Below are 13,309 nucleotides of genomic sequence, written 5' to 3'. Positions count from 1 at the left end.
ATCAGCCGTTAACTGTCCACTGCTGAATAGCTTCCTCCATAAAGGGAGTTTTGCCAGAAGTTACCACGCTTGGCAAGCGGGTTGGCAACCGCAGTTTGGCTTTTGATGATGTTTTAAGAGGAACGCTACTGCTCATTTCTCCACCATAAAGCTCCCTTAGTCACTTCTTACGATACCCATGGGAAGGAAGGCGTGGCCTTATCTATGCCGGGACTTAGACGATTAAAAAAATTACAAAAAAAAATATAAAGTACTAAAAGCTATAAATATTTGTGTCCAAACAATAAACTATAAATGAAATATACTGGCATAAAATTATCATACAATTTTTTAAATAGAATAAAAACTTAATTTCATGAATAATGCCGCCGAAAAATAATTTCCACCACTTCTTTTCAGTGAAGGAAATGAAGCGTTTTTCTCATTTTTGTCCTCCTTTCAGGTTGGCCGCAAACGGAAATAAGTGTATTTACATAAAGCAGACGATTCGCCAGCGGACTACCTAATAACTCGATTGCGGCTTACTACCTCGCGATGTCACAGATAAATAAATATAGAAGTTAAATATTATTCCATCGTTGAATATATATTTTACTATTATTAAATAAAGGTGTTTTAAATATATAGATTTGAAAAAAATTAACTAACTTCAATCGTGACGAAATTTATACAATCCTTTTTTATCGGGATGAAATCGGAAGGCAATGTTAGTAATGGGAACTTACAACCTCATTGCTAGCAATATACCCTAACAGGTCGACCTCTAAGTAGATCCCTCTTTCACATATAATATCTCCTAGAAACCATCATAGTTAATTATTATAGAATTCGTCATGATGGGTCAACTGACCTGCTTTCATCTTCATCCATCATCTCTCACTGATATTCTACCATGTCCAGCACAGGCAGGGCTACCATTCCATCAATATCCATTAAAAAAAATCTTTTTTATTATCAGACTTAGTTCGTAGAATTTGTAAGAAAAATTCGTGTATCATGTACGAGTATAATGTCAAAAAATATAGTCGAAATGAGAGAATTTGAAAGTTAAATAAAAAGTCATAATGTACAATTTATTTATTTGACACTGTAGTTATAATTTTGGATTGATAGATACTTTCAGAAATAAAAAATGAATAACTAATCGTCTATGCACTAATATCAGCTTATCTCTAGCTACTCATAGTACATTCTTTAATAAATCTTTGTAAGCTGGTTATAATAAAAACAAAATTAATTACGAGTAATTAACTTCGTTTAAAGCCGTAGATGCCTCCACTTTGTTAGTTGAATTGAAAAATTGAAGGGGTAACTTTATTGCCGCGGAGCAGTACACACTATATGTTCTTGTTTAGGTAAATTATTTTTAATAAAAATAAATTACTTTTTTTGAGCAATTTATTAATAATTAATAAAATATAATAATAAAAAATATAGAAAGTACCACACGATTACGCCTGACTGTCAAATACCAATTCTAGTATACAGAATTAAATCATTCTTGTTTTCCACTCAGCACCAAAATAACTTCGAAATTTTTTACCCCCTTCTGACCATACATTTTTTATATAAATTAGAATGGCAAACGAGCACATAACCCATCTAATTAAAAGTAGTAACTGTCACTTATAAAGACTTATAGAATATAGTTTTGTGGATATAACGGAGTATACTCTGTCACTCATGATACCTTCTCATGTCTTACCATTCCTGAGGACTTTGATTTCCATAAAATATAACTTTTTTAAATTTCACCAAAATTATTTCTTTTTAAAAATATTATTCCTTTCTACAACAATACATAGAGACATTTGTTTAAAATTATAACGCACAGTTGTTATGATTTTCTTCAAGGTAAGTTTTATTCCCTTTTGATAGATACGATGGTTATTTTTCTGACATTACACTATTTTCTCGTTGATAACCAACGAGATATAAATAATAGTCTACTATATAATGCACATCTTATCTTCTGAGTATTTACTTGACATGATGTTTTTATTATAATATTTAGTATTTATAAAAAAAAATTACCGTAATATACTAATATTACGGTAAAATTTTTTATACTACTGAGGTGGTAAATAAGCCTACCTTAAAGTAAGCGGTTATGTCCTAGAAGCAATCTATTTACCCCAGTTTTGAAGAACTTCATGCTGTAGTAATATAATTTGAGTATGGCATTCTATTGTATTAGTATTTTGTAGGAGTTGACAAAGAACCTGACGGCTTAACCGATGAAAAGTGTGGTTTTGAACAATAAACAATATCACGTTAATATCGCTCATGACATTACACATACATTGTGGTATATTATAAAAGAACTAAGATTTTGTGTCTCGATATGTACCTAATAATTTCATTAACACTCATCTTTAAACCAAAACACAGCAATTTAAGTACAACTGCTTGGCAGTAGAAACACGAGTAGGCAAATCTCTGCTTCACTCGTGCATGCTAACGAGTTCTGTACAACTCTTACCGGTATTTAATGATAATCTATTTAGCCTTTATTAGCCCTTATCTTAAATAGATAAGTGAATAAATTACAAATAATTAAGGAATAAAATGGAATATTCAATAATAGATGCGCCCACGTCGAATTTATATTTGACCTTTCTAAATACCTTTATATGATCAATACACACACACACCATAAATCTATAATATTTGTTAATATATAAATATTTATAGAACATTTATTTGCAATCTGTTTTCAAAAAAAAAAATAAAGAGAGGCTAACCGAATTTTGTTGAAATTCATTTATTTATTTTTTAAATAAATACTAACAGCTAAATAATTTCAATATTAAAATAAAGACAGTAAAGACAAAAAGCTAATTACACGTTTTCACAAATAAGATGTAACTAAATGCACATGATACGCTAATACTTACAATCAACTAAATTAATCTTAAAGTAACAAAATTGTAGTACTACAAACATTGTAGGTACAGAGAATTATTAAAGAACCACTGACTTGACAAATATCTTGCCAATTTTATCTTAGAATTAAATGAATATAAGTCAATAACTACGTTGGTAAGTAATTATATAAAATAACGAAACATTTAATCAATTTGTAAATTTTTGTTTGGTATGTATTACTGTTTGTTCAAACTGTCTATGGTAGCCAACCATAGGCAATCTGTATAATTATTCGTTTGTTTATATTTCCATTACGTTTCATTAAAACGGACTATATCGACATATTGTCTTATCTCTCTTTCTTCATTCTATTGAATTGTCTCTCTAATATTGAATGTATGATTTCCATCAATACTTTTGCAAATAATTCACCCCGTGTAGTTCGACATCCGGCTGTTCGAGCCATGTGGTGGATGCAATATCCGAGAGCCAACTTAGTTATAGTATCGACTCGTAACTTAACACACTTACTTGTTAAGTTACTTACGCATGCTCCCCTATCGAATGCTCTTCTATTCAGATCCACGTGTATGTATAATAATATATATAATTATGTACAAGTATAAATTTGATACTTAATTTATTAGAGTTAAGCTTAAAACCATGATGATGTTTATATTCTACTGCGTCACCTCCGTCCACAAAAGATGGTGACCATCTGTGTGGGGAGGGAGTAAATTACAAATTTATAACAACTTATTTTCATTTCAAGTAGTAAAAGGCAACTAGCAAAATATAACTCATCAGTACAAGAGAAAATATACCTAAATAACTGGCTATTTGATTACAATTATTTTGTTTAATTTTGTTACCATTAGTATGCGTGTGCCTGCCAATGTCCAAAGATTGCCTACCACTCTTATGACCCGAAGTTCCACAACTATCCATATTACCTATCAATCTCGGACTGCTATTTTGTTCACGCACATTGTATGATACGTGTTTCCCCTTTAAACAAGGCATCCCAGGCTCAAATAACGTAAGATAACAACTAGTTTAGTTAAATACTTTAAACAATTCTCTTTACTAACAAAATCGACTAGCCAGTGTGATAATAATGGGCTCTTTCTCTTATCTAAATAACCACTATCGGTGGGATATTAAAGAAATATTATAATACTGTCGATGAGCCGAAACTGCTAACGATCTCTTTGTATTTCATCCTATTTGTGGCTGTTCTCAGTTCTAAGATCCGTAACCGAAGCTATGATGATATTTTTTTGTATCAACAATGTATCTCTCTCTACATGTGACTGTTCTCAATTCTGAGGCACGTAACTAACCGTATAACGTTTTTTGTATCGACAATGTATTTCTCTCTATATGTAGCTGTTCTTAGTTCTGAGATCCGTATTATGGCATTTTTTTGTATCGACAATATTATGGCATTTTTTTTGTATCGACTGTTCTCAATTCTGATATTCGTAACGAACTCTACAATGACAGTTTTTGTATCAACAGTTATACGAATTTGAATCATTCAACTCATTCGATTAAAAACCGACAATTACATTCAATCAGGTGAGTTTTGAGCTTGTTTATCGTTCTCAGTTGCGCAAAAATCAATAAAGTTCAGATATTTCAAGATTCTTAAGTTTTCTTTGTAAAAAAAAGAATTGTCAGATTTTATGGAAGCAAACGATGAATAGTTTGAAATTGACCTCACGTAAAATCGATAATGTAACTTTGTCGCAATAAGCTGTTAAGCTCTGTTCAAGGTCAATGTCTCTGCGTCATAAAACACCATGCCCTACTTAACCCTACTTACCAGGGGGAAAGGAATTGTTAGTAATAAGGTTTGACAATCTCATTGGTAGCAATATACCCTTAACCTCCACGTGGTTCTTTCTGATAATCATCGTAGTTAATTCTTATGAAATGCTAACTATAGGGCTAACTAGTATGCTTTGATCCTCTCCTAACATCACACCGATGGCTCGCTAGCGTATACTGATAGCACAGGCGATGTTACCATTCCATTTTCACCCATAAAAATTCTATTGGTAATAATAGACGCCTGTCAGGTAAATATTCAAGTAATATCCTTGCAAATCATAGTGTTTGAAATCCTATTGGCATAAACTGGGTTACCAATTCATATTTATACATTGTTAAAACCCTACCTATTATAAACTATTCACAATCATAAACATTAATAAATTATTTATGCAACTAGCGAGTAAAATTCGTTCCAACGTTTTATTTCTATGCCTATAACTCCTGGAAACTGACACGTACGTAAAATTTATCGTGAACTGATATAAAACGTTTTAACTAACAAAACTAGTACCTATATAAAAGTTATTATGTAAAAAACCTTAAGTAAATACGAGTTGGGCTTGTACACTCAAGTATTACTAAAATGACATATATAACATTAATTATAGAAATGAAATAAAAATCAGATATTTCTGGAAAAGTTAAAACAACTATAAATGACTGTATGAACTATAAACTGTAAAAAGTAAATAGCAGTAATTTTGCCATTAAAGTGTGAAACTCAAAAAAATATTGATTATAAGACCTATAAATTAGAATTATTATTTATTTAGGTTCACCAACAATTGTTTTCACAAAATAATGTAAATAATATACAATTATGGAGCTTAGAATTAAGTGTAACAATTTTTTATAGGCAAACACAGGATATACAATACATGTATAACAATAAGTACGGAGAAATATATATAGCTTACAACTATTATTAAATGCTTAACAACTAACAACTAAAGTACCATATCCATAAGCAGATCCAGTAGCACGACTTATTTTATATATTTATATTAATACAAGATAGAGTGATTTAATATGTAAATATTATTGTGATTACATGTGATACAGAAAAGTTCTTTAAGATTCATCATCCCTGATGCAAATAAGACGATATTTTTTTATAAAATTTCTAAACCATTTAAAATATTTATATAAAATATTATATTTATGTTATAAACAATATTAAAGTTAATATGTCTCAAAATTTTCAATGGAAAATTTTACCGCGTGTGTTGAGAATTTTTAATTAACTCCCGTTATTAGAAACATAAAATTAAAATAACCTAAAAAAATTTGTACAGCGATAAAATTGTTTACTTCATGCAAATATTTGCTTAGAAAAGAGGGCAAAACGATTGAATGGAATAATTCTTTACAGCAAATTACTACAAAAGCAAAAAAAAAAGTATTATGCCAATATAATAAATTATAATTGCAATGAAATCAATGAGCTACAACAATAATAATAATCTTAGTTTGCAAACTTACTAAAAGACCAATAATTATAAATGCGATAGTTTGTTTTTAATGTCATATTAACTTAACTAAACATTTTTAAATTCACCATAAGTCATCACATAGTAATTAGCGTGTAAAATGACATGACGCTACATTTTTATTCTAGTTAATCAGTATGTTCCAGTCACGCGAACGACGTCTTGAACAACTAGAAGTGGATAATATAATTAACCTGTCTTCTGTAATTCTGTGTTAATTTACTGATGTCTTACTCAATCTACATTCATGTTAAACGATATGGATGCTTTACAATGAAGCAGACTACTGAATCTTCAACAATCTCTCAATCCTCAAAGAGTGTACGCCTGAGGCGAGGAGTCTTTGCAGGATTATATCAGGCATATCAAAGAGCAAGAACCCCTATGTAGTGTAGGTATTAATTTGAGCATCTCCAGTTGAACTGAAATTTAGACGACACTCTCCATAATATTATAAGAAATTTCGAATTTACAATTTGCTAAATTTATTTTTATAAATGATGAATTTTTAAATAATGTTTTTAGTATTTATCATACATTATATCTCAAAATTTAAAAAATATATATAATAAACTTAGAATGGCTCAATAATATGGCTTACAGAAATATAAATAAAAATTCTGTATGATCAATTCTTTTTGTACAACACATTTAAGCTGCCAAGCATTCAAAACAAATAATTTATTAATAAATAAAAATCATTAATTTTGATTTATATTGGAAATAAGTAACGTAGACTTAAAAAAAAAGCATTTATGGTATCAGATTTTTTGTAAGAGAAATCACTCAGACTACCTCTGAGACTAACTGTATATATTCTAAGTAAAAAGAAGGTACTATAAAATGAAGATTTGATACTTACATCCTTAAGGAATTGTAAAAAAAACTTTATAGTCAATAGATTGTAGCAAATCCTTTGCACTGTGTATATTTTTAAATTGTTATGGTACGTGTGTATATATTTATATACACACGTACCTATATACGAGTATTATGATATTTAAATTCAGTATATGAATATAGTTAATTCCAATTTTTTTATAACGCAGGGGTCAAACGAGCACGCGGCTCACCTAATGGTAAGTGATTACCGTCGCCCATGATCACCCGCAACACCAGAGGCATTGCGGATATGCTACAAGTATTTTAAAAAGGAGTGTGTTTTTTTCTTGAAAGTTACGATACCGTATCGGATCTGAAATATTGCTCTAGTAGTTGCAGTTGATAAATGTATATATATGGAAATATTACTATCTTACTATTATTATATAATTGTAACTGGACGATGTCTGTGCATACCAAAAAATTAAAAAATATATGTAAAGGCTTTTAATAGGAGTAATAGAAGTCAAAACAATATTTTTTAGGAAAACTTATGTACCTATCTGTATGATTGTTCCGGCATCACGCAAAAACTACTGCGCCAAACTGAATACGGTTTATATGTTCTTGTAAATTTAACTTAAAAACTGGTATATGTAATATTTTTATACACTATCTAGAAATTGTCTATTTCATTGGTTTACCTACATCTATAATCCGTGCTTACGAAGTAGCAGGCAAAAATTAATATTACATAAAAAAAAACAAGAAACATATATGTAATATTTACATATATATAAAATATATATGTAAATATTACATAAAAATGTGCTAATTTGAGAATAATTATAGAAAAAAAATAGGAACGATGTGGTCTGGGTTTTCAATTAAAAGCATGAAAGTAAGGATAAAAGAAATTTTAAACGCCCTATAATGTTATATTTGATTAAATTGAGGTTATATACTTTCATCAAGATTTTATAACAAACTATTGGATCCCATAAAAGAAATTGTATATTGCATATTTTATTATAAATCTTTTATGTTTATCGTTTTAATGAACCTGTAGATATTGTGGTATCTCCGAAGATCGATTTGACATTAAATACATAGATAGGTATAGACCTTTCCTCCTCATGCGACGATCCGCAATTGAGGTCAAGTGCACATAAACAGGAGCGTAATAGATCACTTTATGAACCATATATTAATCTGATATACCTAGAAGCCATAGGTAATGCTTCTGTTTTGTGGTATCAAATCATCAAATCTAATATCTGATAAAGCATATCAACTCGCGGCTTCACCACTAAAATCTATTTTGTTAAATTAATGTAGTCATTTTCTTAAATAAATTTTTCCTATTTAGTGTCCAATACAGTTTTCATTTTTGGTGCAATTGTATTGCTTTTTTTATTATAATAATTGTAATTCTGAATAGATTTTCACAATTACTTATACACGTGTATTCGTGTCGAGTTCTAAATTCAAATATTTTCAATTTAATATGTATGTAAAAATATCACGTCGTTCTGCATTATATTTATAACTAGCTGTATCTCGCGTCTCCTTTCACGAAAATCAGTACATGAAGTACCCTATTTGCTAAGTTAGAGTATAATACTACTACTACTCCTTTACTAAATTTCATTTAAACACATTTGGTAGTTTTTGTGTGAAAGAGTAACAAACATCTATTCATCCATCGTTACGAACTTTAATAGAATAAATATTCTTTTTTTGAAAAGCAAATTGTACCTAATATTTTAGACTTACTTGAATTCTGGTCATAGAATATTCAAAGTTCTCGAAACCACTAAGACGTAGATGTAATAAGTATTATTAACTGTCACAAACTTTATCCGTTTGATTTACACAGAATATTATACGAAAGTTTTTAACGTTCTATAATAGAAAGTGATCGTAATTATTCATTGTAAAATATCATTTAAATTTACTTGAAGTAAGTTAATTTAACGAAGTTTTATCAAAATTACTCATAAAATTTCAAGACATATTTGTTCTTATGTTCAGCTAATATTGACTCATTAAAATAATACTTTACTCTTATATACACAACAATTTGTTTGAAAAATTGGCATTGCGGGTGATCATGGGTGGCGGTAGTACTTATCATCAGGTAAGCCGTATACTCGTTTACCACCAGTGTTATAAAAAAATAACTATTTATTCTTATAGATGCATTGCACATTATGTTATATACAATATCTAACAAGCATTACAAAATAGATAACACAGGGGCAAGGGATTGTTAGTAATAGGAAGGTTAGTCCCCATTGCTATCGATATACCCTGTCAGGTCGACCTCCACGCGGTTCCTCCTGGAATTATTTTAATTGAAATTATTATAATTTGAATTTAAATAAATTCTAATTTAAAATTAAAACATTTGTACAACAAACTTTGTTAGAAAATACTTCCGTTTTTATTGAACCCTAACTAAAAACTGAGCTAAAAAATTTTGTCATTTTGGGTAATATTGTTTTTATAAACATTGCACTTTTGAAATAAATTAATGACATTTAAAAATATACTTACATGTCATAAATATTTCTTGGTTCATTTATAAGTGAAAATAAAACATTATGTTTGGTTATACATTGGTTTTTTACCCGGCAATTCGGTTTTAATAATTTTTTTTATATACACAGACCTGGTACATAATAATTTTAATACCTACTATTGTAGTATACGAAATATTTTAACTTCCTTTCCTCCTATTTCTATTATCTACTTGTCGCTTCGCCGTCCACGCTCTTTACCCGCATTCGAGTTGACAGCTTTGTTTGGATGAAAACTGAACTCTATGGTTGTAACTTATAATAGAATCCATCTTAGCTGTTATTTGTTGTTCTTTCAATTTTGATACTTTATGAAATATTTAAAAGTTACTGTGCCCTGTAGTTCTGTTTGCATAAATTAGAATAAAAATATTGTGTTTTTTTAATTTTTATATAATATTAAAGGATCCTGCGATTGATCATGATCCAACCTGATAGAAAGCGATGATGTAGCCTAAAATGGAGCTCGCGGACTCACAAATAGCCTACATTAGCCTTAAATTTGTGAAAAAATATTTGGATGGAAAAATCTAAGCAGGCAGAGAGTGCCACTTCTTGAACACTTCACGCAGTCTGCATTATGAAGCAAGACGCAAAGCGTTTTGTGCTTATAAACGATATGACTACGATGTATGGATGGAGGCTCTTGCCTCGTCTAGTCCTTCGATGCTGAAAGGGTAAAAGAGGAATCAAGGCAGTTCTTGAGCACACTCACCAATATATATCCTGTAGAATACAGTTAGTCGCCTAATTTTGTGACGGTGTTTTAGATTATGAAATTTGAAATGAGCAACAAATTGTCCCCTATGGGCTTCTTGGCCCGGCGTTCAACAGTTTTTCTGTATTAAATCTCTTTCGTTGAAAAGTGATTGTATTAATTGAAACGACCAAACATTTTTACGCGCTTCCACATTTATAATATTTGTAAAATGGAGCTATATTATTTTTTTGTGTACCAAATTACCTGTTTCTTAGAATAATGATTACTATTTCACGTTTAATAAATCTTACATCACTATACATCTTAATTCTAGAATGTAATTACTTAACGACAAAAATAATGCTTCCGGTTTTTTATTATTAAATTATTTTTTTATATTTTTTTGTCTTAAATAAGTTTTTATTTTGAAAATTACATTACATTTAAAAATTTATGTATGATATGTTGTTTGTTATTCTTAACAAATATATAAAAATAAATATATGTTTAAGATAAGAAAACTCTTTAATTGTCCCATAAAAAGTCATCAACATGGAATCGTTAATAGGTTTCGATAATAGCACCACCACCTACCGTGAACTAGATTTATTTGGGTCAAGTGTGACAAATTAGGGTGACCGTGCTCGCTGTTCAGATTGACCGCGTCGCGTGTCCAATCAGTGTAGTCACCAGTCTCTAGGGTGGTCATCGGTTATTGCAGTTTCATTAGATTAGAAACAACTTAGAAACGATATCCTTATACTGTCCTTAACTATATAAATAAATGAATGTTGCTAAGCAAAAGTTGAAGACCAATGAAAGTTCTAATGAAAGTCAAAAATACACGAAAATAAGTAAAAACACCATTTTTCATATTTCATACTAAATTCTCGTTAGCTGCCAATTCACACGTTTCTTTTTCCCCCTTTTTCCCATATAAACTGTTCTTTAACTATCAATTCAAACATTTTTTTTCTTAATAACAAAAATATGTTCAGACCAATAACGTTTAGTCTCCCTACATGTGTTTTGTTTTGTGTGTAACAATCTAACAAAAATAGATATAAACTTGTCATTGGTAACTTTTATTACGCAAATCGTAGTTTCATTTATTAATATTTTCTATAGTATCAATATTATATTCTCAAACTCTGACAAGAATATTAATCAATTAATTCCTGGATAAAATATTTCGTTACTTAAGTATACATATACATATTAAGTATCTAACTTCATTAACATTGTTTATTTTATTTATAATAGCATTAAACCGTCATTTCGTTTCGTATTATAGTATTTAAATTCAGGTATACTTAATATAGTAAACAATAAAATCATTTTAATTTTATTTTAAGATACTTAGAATAGCAAACCAGCTGACACCCCTTCTGATAGAAAGTGGTAACCGTCGCCTATAGACACGGACAGTATCATGGACATTACCGAACATACCGTGATGTTCTTGATACTACTCGTACGTTGTCATTACTGAGTATGACGGTGTTATTTGTAAATTATGTAAATATTTATTTTTGTACACACACACACACATATATATATATATATATATATATATATATATATATATATATATATATATATATACCTCTGTATCTTGTAATTTGATTGTATTAAACAATAAATGTGTGTCCTACTCTTTTAAAACTACATCCTACTACTACATTAGTATTACATGAATATCTTATTGCTAAGAAAACGTAGATACTTCTCGCAAGTTACCTATTTTGAAGGTATATGCATCTGAGAACATAGACACCCAATATACGAAGTTAGCTAGCACATCACTAAGTACTTAAACACATATGAACTCCTTTACCTTCAAGGTATGTTTTCCCTTCTAATTGGATACTTCGACAGCGATCAAAACGGGCAAACTTTCCTCTTAACTGTTCACCTAAAGTGGAGTGGGAAGCAATAAGGCCGGTTGTTGACTACAACCGCAGAAGTCGTATACCAACTTGCGGCATTTTGCGAAGTTTCTTTTCCATATAAAATCGATTGCTATATTAAAGGAAATTTGACAAAATGTTTGTTCGATTTTGACAAAATGTTTGTTCGATTTTGACAAAATTAGAAATCATTAAAATGATTGACATTTGCGATGGTATCAGATTAAGTCTATCTATAGCAGCTCGTTATAAATCCGCTACTATGCAAGTATCTCGCCTTATAAGAGAAGAATATTAGCCTACTATTACTGTGCTGGTCAGGCGGCTTGGTATATCGTGTGATTTTGAATTTTCTTTCTCTTATACTCATACGAGTATAGAGAGTGCTGTTTTTTAGTCGACTTTTACGACATGTTCGAGATAAAAAGGAGTACGCATTACGAATTTTCTGTTCTATATAAATAAAAAGTAAAAGAAATATAACCACTGCAAGTTGCCAGAGATGATTTATGGAATCGAAACATAGTTCTACACGGTTGCGCGTACACAACAGCTTCAAATTACTCGGCGAGTTATGGAGAGGACTATGCTCGGAGTCTCTTTGCATGACAGAATCCAAAATAAGGATATCCTTCCATATTCTTTTGGAATATCCATAAATATTCTAAAAAAACCGAAGTCACGCCCAAACAACAAGCAAGCAATGGCAATAAGCTAGTCACATAATTCGAATAACCAACAACCAATGGGGAAGAAAGGCCTTTAAGTGGCGACCCCGTACGGGCAAACGGAGTGTAGGACAACTCCCCACTAGATGGTGTGATGACCTCAAATGCATTGCAGGGAGTCAATGGATGCAGATGGCTCAGAATCATTCCTTATGGCAGCCTATAGGGAAAACATATGTTCAGCAATGAACAGATAATGGCTGAGATGATAGTGAAGTATATATTGCTCCATCTATGACTAACGAATGTTTTATAGACCAAAATTTTAAATGTGAAATTGCATTTCTACAAGACTTTTATTTATCTACAAGTAGAACTGTTTTTGACCCTGCGAAGTAAATCGTTCGAGCAGCTTCCAACGTTAGCACTT

Source organism: Galleria mellonella, unplaced genomic scaffold, assembly GCF_026898425.1.
Source record: "Galleria mellonella isolate WM207_F2 unplaced genomic scaffold, CSIRO_AGI_GalMel_v1 utg63, whole genome shotgun sequence".
In the NCBI taxonomy this organism is placed as follows: domain Eukaryota; kingdom Metazoa; phylum Arthropoda; class Insecta; order Lepidoptera; family Pyralidae; genus Galleria; species Galleria mellonella.
This window is presented reverse-complemented; position numbering follows the sequence as displayed.